The sequence below is a fragment of the Leptonychotes weddellii genome, chromosome 11 (assembly GCF_054177405.1).
Source record: "Leptonychotes weddellii isolate Sample4059 chromosome 11, ASM5417740v2, whole genome shotgun sequence".
Lineage (NCBI taxonomy): Eukaryota > Metazoa > Chordata > Mammalia > Carnivora > Phocidae > Leptonychotes > Leptonychotes weddellii.
This window is the reverse complement of record NC_138379.1, coordinates 45,739,871-45,755,923: the sequence shown is the minus strand read 5'-3', so window position 1 is coordinate 45,755,923 and position 16,053 is coordinate 45,739,871. Positions and strand designations below refer to the sequence as shown.

Genomic DNA, 16,053 nt, shown 5'->3' with positions numbered 1-16,053 from the left:
AGGTGTCTGTTGTGGAGGCTAGCGGTAGTGGAGGCTAGCGGTAGTGGAGGCTAGCGGTAGTGGAGGTGTCTGTTGTGGAGGCTCGCGGTAGTGGAGGCTAGCAGTAGTGGAGGCTAGCGGTAGTGGAGGTGTCTGTTGTGGAGGCTCGCGGTAGTGGAGGCTAGCAGTAGTGGAGGCTAGCGGTAGTAGAAGTGTCTATGTTGTGGAGGCTAGCAGTAGTGGAGGCTAGCGGTAGTGGAGGCTAGCGGTAGTGGAGGCTAGCGGTAGTGGAGGTGTCTGTTGTGGAGGCTCGCGGTAGTGGAGGCTAGCAGTAGTGGAGGCTAGCGGTAGTAGAAGTGTCTATGTTGTGGAGGCTAGCAGTAGTGGAGGCTAGCAGTAGTAGAGGCTTGCAGTAGTGGAGGTGTCCATGTTGTGGAGGCTAGCGGTAGTGGAGGCTAGCAGTAGTGGAAGTGTCTATGTTGTGGAGGCTAGCGGTAGTGGAGGCTAGCAGTAGTGGAGGCTAGCAGTAGTGGAGTGTATGGGCATTGGCAGTTAGCATCACTTGGCTTCTCTGTGCTCTGTGGAGCAGGGGAGCAATGGAACATGAGATGTGATGACAGACTAGTTCTGCCACCTGATTTTAGGCATTGTTCTTGGCATTCATATATCTGGTTTTCCACTTTTCCAGGTGAATCTGAGCTTATCTTTTAATGTTTTTTTTTTAAGATTTTTTATTTATTTATTCATGAGAGACAGAGAGAGAGAGGCAGAGGGAGAAGCAGGCTCCCAAGGAGCAGAGAGCCCGATGCGGGACTCGATCCCAGGACCCTGGGATCATGACCTGAGCCGAAGGCAGACGCTTAACCATCTGAGCCACCCAGGCGCCCCTGAGCTTATCTTTTAATAACTTCGTTTTTTGTGTAGACTAGCCAGAATCAGCTTTGGTTGTTGAACTTGCAAACTAAGTTGTTCCTTCAACTGGGAACCCTGGTTGATCCGGGGTCTACAACAGCCTGATGCAGTCACCTCACAGTAGGGATGGCAAGATCATGGGAAAGCTACTCGGAGGTTTGAACTTCGTTGGCTCCCTCTCTCCTTGAGAGTGTTAGAATCACTGTATTCCCAGGGCCTAGAATTGTACTTGGCGTATAGCAGGTGCTCAGTAAACCTTTATGGAAGGAAATGAATGATGGGCTCATTCTGCCAATGAACCCAGTTATGTGTCTGCCAATCTGTGTCTGTGACTTTGCTTTTTCTCAGCTTCTATAGCTCCTTGATAAAGGATACATTTTTTCGGGACACCTGGGTGGCTCAGTCTGTTAAGCATCTGCCTCCAGCTCAAGTCATGATCCCGGGGTCCTGGGATCGAGCCCTGCATTGGGCTCCCTGCTCAGTGGGCAGCCGGCTTCTCCCTCTGCCTGCCGCTCCCCCTGCTTGTGTTCCCTCTCTCTGACAAATAAATAAAATTTTTTAAAAAGGATACATTTTTTCTTTAGATATGTCAATACACATGTAATCCTGGCTTGAGAACTATTCTGTCTTTTAAACTCACTTGGTTTATCTGTGCTCTGTGAATTTTTTAGGTTAGCCCTGGGATTGTGTGATTGTGATGTGTGTGTGTGTATGTGTGTGTGTGTGTAGAGGGGCACCTCACAGAGCCCCAAAGGGCCCATAAGAACTTGAATCCCTTCCTGGTATCACAGCTTTCTTGGCATTCTGGAAGCCAGCACTTCTTGAATCTTCCTCATGAGGCGTGTTGGTGGAATAAAGAAAAGACCATATAACCATAGACACACACACACACACACACACACTGAACTGTATTTGAACCTCAGATTTGCCACCTAATAACTTATGACCGCTGGTAGGTTTTATTCAGATATCCTGTTTTGCTTGTCCTCTGTTGCTGTCTCAGATTGGGAAAGATAGGAAATACAGGCCCTTTATTCCCTCTTTTCCTCTTTTGTTTTAAAGCAGGCAGACCTCTGCTTAGGGAATTGGCGATTAGCACCCACATTCTGATGCCGAGAGGTCATTTGCTTATGTTTCCTGAGCTCCTTCCTGGGTGCTGTGACATGATGACCTTCAGAGGCTGGAGGTGCGAGGACTTTGAGAAGTTGGGATGGTTTCTGCCCAGCTGCTTCCGTTCTTGCCTCTCTTCCTGGTGCAGTGGCTGAGGCTGGTGCCGAGGGCAGTACCCCTGAGATCCTTCTCTTGCCATCTCTAGAGCACAGTGTTTTAGACTTTGGGTTCTCATAAATCAGGGCTGGGGCTTGGGGATGAAGTGCTGTGAGCATCCTAATCAAGATGTAGGGATCAACTGGCCTAGCGTTCTTGAGTTTCAGGTGTAGACACAAGCCTGGAGAGCTGTGACTTGTGCAAGGTGACACAGTCGGTCAGGGGTAGAGTGAGTATCTGAAGATGCTAACAAGGGCAAATGGAAATCTCTGCAAAGGCTGAGCTCCGTCTGAGACCCACTGTAACATAAAGCTAGCAGGGTTGGGGAGGGGGAGGGATTTATTCTGTGGTTTCCTTTCCTGCATCTTGTCAAGAGTTAACACCTCACCTCTGGTTGCTTTGGTTTGTTCCCACATTTCATTATTTAGAGTGGATCTCAGTCTGTAGTGTTTGGTCTGAAACACACCTTAGTCCTAAATTGTATGCTTGGGGCCATAGGTTACCAAGTTTACAGACAACAGTCTTGGGCCTCTGTGGACATGTGACCAGGCTATGAATAGATCTGAAGTTCGGAGAGAGCCTCAGCTCGTCCCCCACCTCCCCACTCCCAGCAGCCTGCCTGCTGGTAATTTCCTCAGTGCTCAGACAGCTAGACAGAGAATGGAAACAGGGCAATCTGCCCATCCCCTTTTAGGAGGCGATGCAGGCTCAAGTCTACATGAGTAGTCTCTGGCCTCTTGGGTCTTTGCTGTATCAGATGGAGTGAAAGTGCTTAGCATTTAGGAGGAAATAATACCCTTCTGCCCTGGTTGGGATTTTTGTTATTTTTTGATAAACCTGTGTTGGACCCTCACTATATGAAAGGCACTGTACTAGACCCTTTACATGTGTTATCTCTATCTTCCCTACAACCTTGTGAGGTGGGTATTATCCTCATTTTACAGAGATTGCTAAAACTCAGAAAGATTTACTAAGTAACCTACTGTCACACAGCTAACAACGTGAATCCAGGCCTTCTGATCTTGTCCTTTCTAAATGACAGCTTCCCTGTTGTAACTTTCTTTAGTAAATATTGGGCTAGGATAATTGGGGTGGGCTATCCTTGGGGCCACTTGTGTAATTGATTGATCCCATATGACTTGGAGAAATGGGGATGAACCTGAAGGGACAGGGAGAAGGAAGACCTGCCAGTGTGTGAGCAGCGAAGGGAGCTAAGCGGATGGCTCTAGCGGGAGGGTACGTGCTGTATGCCACCTTAGTGAACCCAGGTCAGATAGAGGCTGTCCTGCAGGCTCTTCACCATATTCCTTTATATGGCATTCAAGGCACTCAGAGGTGAGGTTTCTGCTTCAAAACCCCTACTTTATCTCTCCTTACGTCCTATCACACAGACTGTTCTTTGTTCTGTTGTTCATCCAGTCTGCTGCCATCTTCCATGCATGGGTATTTATAGGCTCTGTGAAGATTCTAGTCAAAAAGTAACTGTTGACCACTTAGGGCTGAGCAGACAGTTTTGAATACCTAGTTACCCGAGAGTCATTTTGGACCGGAGCTCTCTCATTCATTCGTTCATTCCTTCATGTTTAGCCTTTCTTTCTTTTTTTTTTTTTTAAAGATTTTATTTATTTATTTATTTGAGAGAGAGAGAGAGAAACAGTCATGAGAGGGGATAGGGTCAGAGGGAGAAGCAGGCTCCCCGCCGAGCTGGGAGCCTGATGCGGGACTCGATCCCAGGACTCCGGGATCATGACCTGAGCCGAAGGCAGTCGCTTAACCAGCTGAGCCACCCAGGCGCCCCATGTTTAGCCTTTCTAATATACTGTGTACTCCTTCTATTCCAGGCCCTGGGAATCAGTATCAGGAAAGACGGATATGGTTTGGGCTTCCTAGAGCTTACAGAGTAGCAGGGAAGGCAAAAATGAAGCAAAGAATTACAGTGAAGTCTGATGAATGTCATGAAGTGGAAATAAGGGAAGTGATGAGAGGGTACATATTGCAAGGGAACTTTTATCTCCTCAGTACCTGAGGAGATGACATTTAAGTGAGACCTGAGGATTGAGAAAAATTAGCTAAGTAAATAGGGTTAAGAAAGGCAATTTTAGGCAGCAGGCAGAGTATATGCAAAGACCTGGAGGCCAGGTGAGAGGGACAAGGCCATGTCCATGTTGGGTCATTTATTAAGCAACCATTTACAGCTGATGGGTTATATCATGTACTGTGCTAGGACTTAGGGATATAAGAAACAATCAGATGGCCCCTTCCTGTCTGGAGAAATTCAGTCAGGAGCAGTGGCATCACTCCTTGGTAACCAGGGTGCTAAGGTCACCCTAAATCTTGGACTCAGTCTCCTGGGTCCCATGTGACAGGACTTAACAGCTTTAGAGAAATGGCCTGCCCTTGAGCATTTGGTGCACCTGTCAAGCAGAGAGGACATGGACCTTAGTTGCACACTTGCTTCACACTCACCAGGTCTTTGGTTGATGGAGTTCATCTACAGACGACTTGAGGTTGATCGAGGTCCAGAGATTGGTTTTTACCCCAGTAGGAGCATAGTAGAGCCTTTCTGGCTGGGATGAAGTTGCCTTGGTTTTCAGAGCTCATTGTCACTGGTCTCATATTTGTTATTGGGATTGAGTGGTATCAGGCCCATCCATTTTCTTGAACTGATGTCTGTTGTTCCGAGTTCTGGCACTGCTGATGGACAGAAGAAGTCTTGGGGGCTGGCTGTCTTGGACAATGCGGTGCATGACTGCAGGGTGCGCCGTCTGCACAGACTGTGTTATGAATGGGGCCGCCCCTCCCTAGTTGTGCAAGAATGCATCATTGTGGCACTGGTTGAAGGGAGGTTATTTAAACACCGACCATGTGCCCCAGGCTAGGTGGTTTATATTCTCTACTTCCCTTAATAGTCCCAAGAATGCTCTGAGGTAAATGCTGTTAGTATCCTCATTTACAGATGAGAAGACTGAAGGTCCAGGGAAGCTAGCAAGTGGTGGCTTGGGGTTCAAGCTCTGGTCTGACTGAAGTCCATGCTTCTCCCCCACTCGCAGCTGTTTCCCAGTGTGGTTACAGACTTTAGGTCTTGCCTGTCATCTTGTTGCCATGGCTTCCTTGGCCTTGTCTACTTGGACTTATCTGCCTGGCCTCCCTGTGTCAGTAACCCGTGGATTCTCAGCATGGCCGAGGCTCAGGAATGTGCCTGCTTGGGAGATACCCGAGAGTATCTAAATTGTTTTTCCCATCCAAATTCTTGTGCATGTGTTTAGTGTGAGGCGAGAATATAACTGTAGCTAAAGGCACTTTTGAGAAGTAAGTCAGCTCTGGATTTGTTGGGTCGCCTTTCTCGCTCCAGCTTCCGCAGCATTCTCAGTTGGAGAGAGACTAGGAGATGGCTCACCAGAGATGAGTCTGAGTGAAAAAGGCACTGAGTCTGGTAGGATGAGATCCCCCCAGGCTTCCTGAGGGGCCGACTGCCAGGCTCGGTTGGATCTTTGTAAATTAGTAGTCCCTTTTCCAGGGGCTTACGTTCTTGTTTCTTTCTTTTAATGGAGGACCAACCTCTTCACCTGGGGATCCTGGAGCTGCTGACCTCAGTGTGAGACGGTTTTTTCTTCCCCGAGCTGTCAGGGGTGTAGGAGTATGTGTGCTGTGAAGAGGGAGGTGTGTGGGGCAGAGTCTGGGGAGAGGGCGAGCGGGGAGGGATGTGTAGGCACCGCCTCACCCGCTTCTCCGCACTCTTTCTTCTCCCCTGCGCCCCTGTGGAGGCTTTGCGGTCTCCGTCTTGTGTGAGAAGTAGGGTCCTAAATACCACGAGGCGGCTGCACCCACCTGTCTTGTGTTCCGGCTCCACCAGACTGCTTGCAGTGCCTGAAGCATGACAGGCTTTTTCATACATTCTGTTCCCTCTGTCAGGAATGTCCTTCCCGTCTTTACCCCCTGTATGCGCACACATCCTTCAAGAGCTGGTTTAGATGTCACCTTTTCAGTGACGCTGCGTTAGATCTCTTGTCTCTGTGGAGGTAGGCATACCCACTTTTGTGCCTCCACAGCACTTTGTACCGGCCTCTGTGGTGCGGTGATTATCCACTTCCCTGTCTGCCCCCCTCTCCATGATGGGGCCTCTTGAGAGCGAGAAACAGAGTCTCCTGAGGGAGACTCGAGTTATCAGTAATTTTGCCTTGAACGACACTAATGCCTGAACTGGAAGCAGATGGTTGCATACCACTCTGTTGTGCGCCTCCATGAGCTACGAAAGCGTTCTCTTCGGTGATTCGGTGACCGGCATGCCGTCCAGGCTCCAGAGCCCTGCAACGACGCATCGCAGTGGGAATGGTGTCGTGTGCCACAGACGGTATCTTTGTCTGCTTGGCCTTACCTTGCCCTTCACCCACAGTGCTCTTCGAAGCCCCTGGGCCTGACCCAGGGAATGAGTAGGGAGAAATGCCAGAAATGAGCCACTCTTGGCATCCTGACTCCTTCACTCTCAGGTTTGGCCCTGTGGGGCCGTGCAAAGTGAGAAAATGGAAATGAACTGTTCCCTGTAATAGCAGCCGACAGGGATCTCCTCCAGATTGTGCGTACTCTCCCCCGTGTGGCGGCAGCTGCAGCTGGATCAGAGACAATCAGTTCTTCTAACCTAGCTCACTTGGCTCACCCTGAGGTTTCTCACACGGCCGTGAGCCTGAAACAAGTCCTGTTACACTTGGTTTTCCCCCATCATCAGCCCACAGACTGTGAGATTGTATATTCGTCTCCTTTCATTTTAATAGAGAAGGAAACCTAGGTCCGCAGGGAACATGGGACAAGCTCCAGGTCGTATGACTGGTGTCAGCCGAGGCTGGACGCTGGTCTTCCCACTCCCAGCAGAGTGCTGCTCCCTTCGCTATACCTTGCTGCCTCTCATATCAGTTTTCTTTTTCTATTTGTAATTCCTATAGATCGTGAACTTGGTGAGGGTGAGTCAGCTGGGAAACTGGCTATCTTGTCCTTTGGTCACTCCCTCACTCCTGCACTGGCTGGACCCAGGAGACAGGAAAGACTTGGTGAAGGACTGAATAAAAACCCAAGTTGCTCCAGGAGGACCTCATGAGCTAAGCCAGAAGAAGACTAAGGAAAGCAGATCCCTCCCAGTTTCCCCGGAATATCTTTGGTTTTGATGATGATTCCTGTGGTTTGGCTTTCCCAGTGTTAAACACAACGTTGGCTGGAGCATGGAGGAGGTGTGGTTTGTAACACTGGCGTTTGATCCTTGTGAAAGCCAGATCTGTAATGAGGCTTCTGGGAACATACCACATCTGGGTTAGCCAAGGATGCCTTTGGGTCTTCAGACCCGTCCCTTGCTCCCCAACAGCAAGCATAGGACATAGGGATTGTGTGCAGCACTGCAAATTCCATTACAGACAGATAACATTTGTCCAGTGCTTATCATGATTTCTGGAACTATTTTAGGTATTTTATAATTCTCTTAATCCTTACAATCCTCCATGAGTAGTTTCTATAATTTTTTTTTTAAAGATTTTATTTATTTATTTGAGACAGAGAATGAGACAGAGCATGAGAGGGTCAGAGGGAGAAGCAGACTCCCTGCCGAGCAGGGAGCCCGACGCGGGACTCGATCCCGGGACTCCAGGATCATGACCCGAGCCGAAGGCAGTCGCTTAACCAACTGAGCCACCCAGGCGCCCCTAGTTTCTATAATTTTTTAAAAAAACTTTTCAAAGTGACTTTATTGAGTAAATTTACATAGAGTAAAATGCACTTGTTTTAAGTGTTGACAAATATATACAACCTTTGTAATCTCTTCCCTGCAGTCAAGGTATAGAACATTTCCATCAATAAGTACTATTATTATCCTCATTCTAGAGGGCAGAAAAGTGAAGCATAAGAGGAGTTAAGGGACACTGAAGGTATGTCCAAGGTCTCATGGCTTTTAAGTGATAGCACCAGGATTTGACCTCCAGAACCCATATTCTTAACTACCATATTGCTTTCCATCTCTTCATTTGTGGTTCAGTCATTGCCTCTTTTGCTCGGGTGGATAAGATTAAGGAGTAAGATGACTTAGGCTTAAAGTCTAAGCATTAAAGGGGCCCTGGGCAAGAGGCCCAGAGGTAGGCAGTGGGGAGGGATGAAACAGCAATCTCAGTACTAGAATCCCAGGACCCAAGCAGGCAGAGCTACTTGCCTTTTGGCCAGCCTTCACCTCTCCATGCCCTGACTAGGGAGCCTCCTAACAAGGTATAATGTAGTGCCTGTAAAGGGGACTGGCTCCTCGGTTCACATAACTGAGATATGAAACAGAAGAATAGTCTCATTTGCTCTGAGAGTGCTGTCTGTGGTAGCCTGCATCCAGTTCTGGGCTAGGAGACTCTCAGGGCCACATGGACAGGTCAGAGCATATATAAAGGAGGCACAATGGAGAGAGATCCTGAAAATCTAATCCTTTGAAGAGGGGTTGAGGAACCAGATTTGGAAGGCCTGAAGAGAAAACATAATCGTTGTCTTCATATCCTTGAAAGGCCATTCTTTGGATGAGAGCATCAACTTGTTTTTCTCAGTGGCTTCAGAAGGCATAATTAGAGAGCCCTGTGGGTGGGACAGTATAAGCATATTTTGTAAAAATTGAGGTACAGTGGATATGACATACCTCATCAGCTTGTCATCAGCTTGGAGCACAAATAAGGTCAGATCTCTTTTCAATAGTAAGATTGATCTCTTGAATGAGGATGAAATTATCTGGAAGTTTAGTATGTCTCTCCTGGGGCCTTTCCTCTTTCTCTTTCTGAAGTATTTAAGGACTTCATAGGCTCATTTGGTCCAAAGGAGTCAGGCTTAGTTCCCAAGAGAGAACTAGAGAATCTTATTGGTCTGTTAGTGGGCCCCATTTTCAGTTTCCGTCATGGGACACCATGTGGCTTTTAAGAGTGGCTCTCACAGTGTGCTCTTTCCTTATTTAGTGTAGCCACGAGGACTTGGTTCTACACATGGTGCAGTGGTTTTTTGAGGGAGGATGACAGCACCCTTCAGTTTCACATTTGGCCTAGACTCCACTATGCTTGAACTCTCAGAGTGAATGCTCCTCAGTTCATATATGTATAAGCTCATTCATTGGAGGAGGGAACCCCTATAATCACCAGGTGGCAGGGTCTAGAAGTATTTCTAGATTTAGCCACATTTCAGTTCCAGAACCAGCCTTCTTCTACAGTCATTTTGGTTATTGTATTGAGCTTGAAACACCCATTCAGACTTTCTGTTTCCTCTGCATGAGCACTTACTGTAGGCTCTTAATGTTCCTTTCTACCTTTAACTTGATTAGGATCTCAGTCTGTTAGGGAAATGATAATAGCATTGAACCTCAAAAGAAAGGGGTGAAGATTTCAGTCTTTTGTCCTGGAAGGGTTTTGGATCCTGTACATATGTATGTTCATGCATTTGTATTCACTTTCTAAGGGGTGTTGGGAGCAGTCTTTGCCAAGTCACAAAAGATCATGCTGTTTCCTTTCCCCCTAGGGAATGTGTGCTCCCTTGTTTTATATTTATATGGTTAAAAGGGGATTCCCTCAAGAACAAGGGTCTGCTCCAAGGTGACTTGATGTTTCTAAGGCAGAGGGGGCTGACAACTTTAAAATGGCAGTTTCCATAACTGAAGTAGTTTGAATTATTTTTAATCTGGTCCCCTGCTGTACAAGGAGGATTTTTCAAACTACTAGAAATTCCTACCATTGGAGTGGGCCATCCAGAGATATGAGTGCTTTGACATTACAACTGTTAAACAGACTAGTTGCCTAGGGCCATTGTGAGGAAATGCTGGATTTCTTATAAGACCACCCACCATCCAGAATGAGTAAGGTTAACATCAGAAGATGTGAGAAGGGGCAACTGGACCATGTCATCTAAACCTGGATTTTAAAACCCTTTCCTCCATGGGGGGGACTCTCACTAATTATCTCCACTATATCATACTAGCTTCAGCAAGGTACTGCTCTCCTTTTATGTTTGGGTCCAAGTTGGGCACGGGAACTTTTCTTTATTACCATATAACTGAGCCCTGCATAGAATATTTAGACAAGAATTTTCTAAAGACTCAGGGATAGCAATAGGAAAATAAACATAGTTATTGAAACTAGATAATCTGGCTTATATAATGTTGCTTGATCTCTGGGGCACCCAGAGGATATACACATAAGCAGTGCCATCCCGATTATCTGGTGATGGGCTGGAAGCAAGATGAGTAATGAGTATGAGTTAGAGTAAGTTGGCCTCTAAAGGGCCTTATAGCTCTGAGATTTTGTGATTCTTCTAGGGTTTCAATCCTGAAAATTCTAGAACTGACTTTGTGCTGTGACTCCTAGAAATCTTACAGGCCCAACAGGGGGTCAGGAAAGTGGGTAACTAGATGCAGTTGAGGTTACCACTGATCTCATTTCCACATTTCTCCCAACCACGGCTCTCCCCTTAGACCAGAGAAATACAGTATGAAATACAGCCTCTTATGTTATATATGTCTGACCACGATTAAAAAAAAATAGCCTTAGTCTTTGTCCATGATGTTGATCTGTCCTTTCTCATTTGACCCTCTCAAAACTTCGTGATATGGGCAGAAAAGTGCTTACTAAGCTCTTTTTAGAGGTGAATAAACTGAGGTCCAGAGAAGTTAAGTAATTTGTCCAGATTGCACACTAGATTGACTGGTATGCTTAGTGCTGTCAAGAACTGTTTGTTAGGGCGCCTGGGTGGCTCAGTTGTTAAGCGTCTGCCTTCGGCTCAGGTCATGATCTCAGGGTCCTGGGATCGAGTCCCACATCGGGCTCCCTGCTTGGCAGGAAGCCTGCTTCTCCCTCTCCCTCTCCCCCTGCTTCTCCCTCTCCCTCTCCCCCTGCTTGTGTTCCTGCTCTCGCTATCTCTCTCTCTGTCAAATAAATAAATACAAATCTTTAAAAAAAAAAAAAAAAGAACTGTTTGTTAAAGAACACCTGGCTGGCTCCGTGGGTTAAGCATCTGACCCTTGTTTTCAGCTCAGTTCATGACCTCGGGGTCATGAGATTGAGTCCCATGTCGGGCTCTACGCTCATTGGGGAGTCTGCTTGAGATTCTGTCTCTCCCTCTTCCCTGCCAGGCCAACAACTCCCTCCCCCCTCTGCTCAAGCACATGCTCTCTCTCTCAAATAAACAAATCCTTTTATTTTTATTTATTCATTTATTTGACGGAGAGAGAGTGCGAGCACAAGTAGGGGGAAGAAGCAGGCAGGAGAGGGAGAAGCAGGCCCCCCGCCGAGTGGGGAGCCCAACGTGGGGCTCGATCCTAGGACCCCGGGATCATGACCCAAGCCAAAGGCAGATGCTTAACCGACTGAGCCACCCAGGTGCCCCAACAAATAAATCTTAAAAAAAAAAAAAGAACTATTTGTTGAATAAATGAAGCCTAGATTCTGTCTGTCCTTGGCCAGTATTTGCTACCACATTATTCTGAACCCTCCCGGGGCTTCCTGTGAGCATCTGAAGGATTGGCTGGTTTTTGCTGACCTTCCCTTTGGGATTCCCTCATTCTGTAGCTGAAGCTGTGTGCACTCTTTAGAGAACATCAGCCCAATTGTGTTCCCTACAGAGTGGGATGGGAAAAAACATTCCACCCACTGTGGTTCTTTTTTTGTTGCTTGTTTTCTGGGATCTTCATATTGCCGACAAGAGTGACTCATAGACTGCACTATATGATTTTCTTGGTTAAGAGAACCTTTTTCTTAGCTCTAGAAGAAGTTAACCAATAGTTATATATGGTTAAGATGCAGATGTTTAACAGCTTTACCCAGAGCACAACAAATCTGAGCCCAGACCTATTTGGTTCAGTAAAACTCTGTAGTCCCTGTGTACCTAGCCATGTGTTAGGGATTTAGAGGAAGCCCTTGGGGTGAGGGGCTTAGAGTCCAGTTGGAGAGATAGACACATACATAAGCAGGAAAATAGTTTGAGACAATTTTAAATAAAACACAAAGTCAAGTAGTATACGTGTAAACATTTAAATGTGGGGAGTAGGTCATAAAGAGCTTAGAAGGTATAGCGAAAAGAGTGTGTGCTTTAGAACTGTGGCTCCTTGACAGGTTAAATCCCTGAACTACTTTTTCCTTATCTGTAAAATGGGTATAGTGATAGCAGCCTCACAGGAGTGTGAGGATTACATGAGGTGATGTGTTCAAAGCACCAGCATAGTGACTGATGCATGGTAGGCATTAAACCAGTGGTGATCCCCTCCCTCCCTCCCTTCCGTTTTTCTAGGAGCTTTCCTAGAGAAGCTAAGCCTGAAAGGTTGATTAGGATTTGGGGGAAGGAAGGAGGGAGGATGGCAAGCCAGGAATGAAAGGGCAGGCCCTGTGAGTATGTCAGTCTGGTGGGAGTGGGGGGCACATGGGAGAGGCAGTGCAGAGTAAAGCTAAAGAGACAGAAGTTTGGACTTAATTTAGAAGAAGTGTATTATGGGAGGTGTATTTAAGCCCTGTACACATGTGTCTATATGTATATAAAGGTCCTTATTATACCCTGCAGCATAGTGTAGTAGTTAAGAGCTTGGACTCTAGAGCCAGACTGTTTGTTTCTAATGCTACCACTTAGTTTACTTCTCCATGCCTTCATTTCTGGATTGGGAGAATGGAATTGATCATATTGATACCTTGTAGGGTTTTCAAGAGGGTAAATGAGATAAATATGAAGTGCTTAGAATAGTGCCTGACACGTAGTGCTACATAAATGTTAGCTGCTATAATAATAATAACTTAAATGATACAAAGCTCTTATTAAAAGTGTATGCCCTTACTGATGAACTCTAATGTTAAAGAAATAAGTTCGAGGTGCCTGGGTGGCTCAGTCGGTTGAGTCTGACTGTTGATTTTGGCTCAGGTCATGGTCTTGGGGTCCTGGGATCAAACCCTGGGTTGGGCTCTGTGTTCGGCAGGGAGTCTGCTTGAGGATTCTCTCCCTCCCTCTGCTCCTACTCCTGCTTGTGCTCTCTCTCTCTCTGAAATAAGTAAATTAATTTAAAAAAGAGCTGATCCATTAACTGAGGGATGCCAGTTGACTGATGTCTGCCTGTCCCTCTGCTAGAGGGAACAGGGTCATCAACATGGTGAGCGAGGTGAGGCCTGCGTGAAGTGGTGGGAAACCAGATCTGACCAGAAGGGGCAGGACGAATTGGCGGGGTGGGGTGGGGGGCAGTTGGCAGTGGGCTCTTGAGTTGAGGTGTGTTCCCGTTGAATCGTCTAGTGTAGGACATCTGTTGCGTCTGGAGGTGATCCCTGGGAGGGTTTAGCGGTACAAGTGTAGGTCTTGGGCAGCCTCGTCAAAGAACTTGAGTTCTGGGGAGGGGAGTGCAGAGCATCTGAAGGATTGGCTGGTTTTTGCCGACCTGCCGAGCAGACCGTGCCGCCATAGGAAGAGCATCGCTACGTACTGTTTGAGTGGATAAATGTTGTTCGAATAAAATAGAGCGGTCATTGAGGACCACCAGGGAGCCAAACGTTCCCCTCGGAGTAAGCAGTATGGGCATTGGACTTGACAGTAGGGCAGGATTTGATGGGGGTGGTGGGGGGATGTGCATGGAGGTGAGAATGGGTTTAGTGGACGATCAAGTTACCAGTCAGACTTTAACCCAGTTTCTCTATTCCGGTGAGTTCTGCAGCAGAACAGCGCTCCTTGCAATGGCCATATAATATCTAGACTGCACATAGCAATCTCATCACGTGGGCTGCAAAAGTAGCTCCGATTTCCTGGGAAGAGTGGCCTGTGGTGCCTGGGTGGCACCTCGCCAGCTTCTTTGCTGATTTGCAAGTCCCGCAAGGGTTGGCCTGGGCTGGTGTTCTATGCTGTTGGGGTGGGGGATAGGAGGCTACTCTCTTCCATTGGGATAGTGCTTCAGGAAAGGGCCTGAGGACCTTCCCCCTCACCCTTCCTTCCAGTGCTGTTTGTGCTTTGTGCGTTGGCTGGGCCTAGCTGGAACATGGGTTTGGTGATGGGTGTGTAGGGTGGCAGGGACTGTTGGACTTTCTGCTTCCACTAAATGAACTGTGGTTTGTTATGACCTATTTGCTTTGCTCTGTATTTGTGCTGCATTAAAGGATTTTTGTCTTCATCTTGACCAGCTCAGAGTTAAACCACTAGAGGTTTTCATTTGAACTGGACCATTTCTCATTTTAGCTGGCTTTTAAGCTTTAAATCTTTTTTTTTTTTAATTTAAGATTTTATTTATTTATCTGAGAGAGAGCATGAGGTGGGGAGAGGGAGAAGGAGAAGCAGACTCCCCACTGAGCAGGGAGCCCGATGCGGGGCTCGATCCCAGGACCCTGGGATCATGACCTGAGCTGAAGGCAGACGCTTAACCAACTGAGCCACCCAGGTGCCCCAAGTTTTACGTCTTAAGACCATTAATGGTGGTATCCACCAGCAGAGCTTTTTGTGAGGTAAGGTGGCTCAGGCTGCTGGGAGCCAGTTTGCAAGGCAAGAAGCAGAAGTGTGCATGCCCAAGATACAGAAGTCTCTTGTAGAACCTCAAGCTTATGCTCAGTGCTTTGGGTCTGTGTGAGTGCAGAGTGGAGCTAGGTGTATTACAGACTTTGGTGGTTTTCCCTGGAGCAGATACCCCAGAGGTATAATATTTTTGAAGCAACAAGGGCTATAGTGTATTTCTTTTATCCCACATCAACTTTTCTGCTAGGAACCTGGGACACTTTAGTCTGCCTTTAGAGACCTCTCCAGCCCTGGCTATGTGGGCTTGGCATTCTAGCATCCTGATGTTTCATATTCCCTAAGACTAAGCCAATGACATTTTCTCTGGGAAACCTTTCCCTTACTCTTAAGAGAGAATTAGTCATCTTGCTTCCACAGAAGTTGGTACATCCTTTAACTGTAGCTCTTTCCTTGTATCCTGATTCCCTGTTTTCTTCCCTACAAGGTAAGCTTTTCTTCCCCCTGGTAAAGCTATTATGCTGTAATAAAAAAAAAAGAAAAAGATTATTTACTGCTGAATGCACCTTTTACCAAAAGAGCCACAGGCCAATTCAGGGTTCTAAAAAACCCCGCAAAACTTCCTGAATAGATGGAAAAATATAGCAGAGAACAAACACAACTTTCCTCCTTTCCTCCTTTCCATTATCTCCCACAGTCACATTACAAAGACTTGAAGAAAACAAACTGGTCACATACACGCAAGGTTCAATGTAAGTGATAGAAACAAATGAATTAGTCAAAAAATGGTTTCATCTACAACTAGAAGTACAAACTAAAAGGTAAGCTTTTTGAAGGCAGAGTTTTTTTTTTTTTTTTTTATGTGGCTCTAGGACCTAACATAAGTTGTATACAGAATAAACATCAATAATGAAGAATGGATGAATGAATAAGTTAATGGTAGGTTTTTAGTACTTTTCCTTCTTATCGGGAATTCAAACCCCCAGCTGGGTTGATTTAGCAGGTGGACCTCAGACTGGGACAAATTGGATATCTTCTGTGCAGACTTTAGATCGTGTGAAATGTTCTCCCCTGCTAGGGTGTTTCCCCCTGGCCTTTCCATTTTTCAGCATTCCTCTCTTCTTTGATTGCCATTTAAAGATCTGAATGCTGAGGATGAGCTGGTGGAGGGGAATGTTTCCCTGAGGACATGGTATCTGATGGCGGCCAAGACTTTGTGGTTGATTAACTCACTGATTGAATCACTGATTTTGAGGCACCAAGGGAGGGAATGAGGGTATATGTAAGCCAAGTTAAGAACTCTGTGAGGATGATGAGGGGTGCACGGGGAAGTGGGGATGGGAGTCATGGTGAAATGAAAAGAGGATAGCTAGGGAAATCTAGAGGTTTTAACTCTTCGTCAATCCCCTGTTTTAGATTTCCCCTTTTGTGGTCCAGAGTCAGAGCAGT

The 16,053-nt window shown here is 46.7% G+C and overlaps 1 protein-coding gene across 4 annotated transcripts in view; it reads left to right on the top strand.

Annotated features, from left to right (window-relative positions):
- Window positions 1-16,053, top strand: part of STIM1 (stromal interaction molecule 1) — a 177,650-nt gene that overhangs the window by 68,696 nt on the left and 92,901 nt on the right. The window lies entirely within an intron of this gene.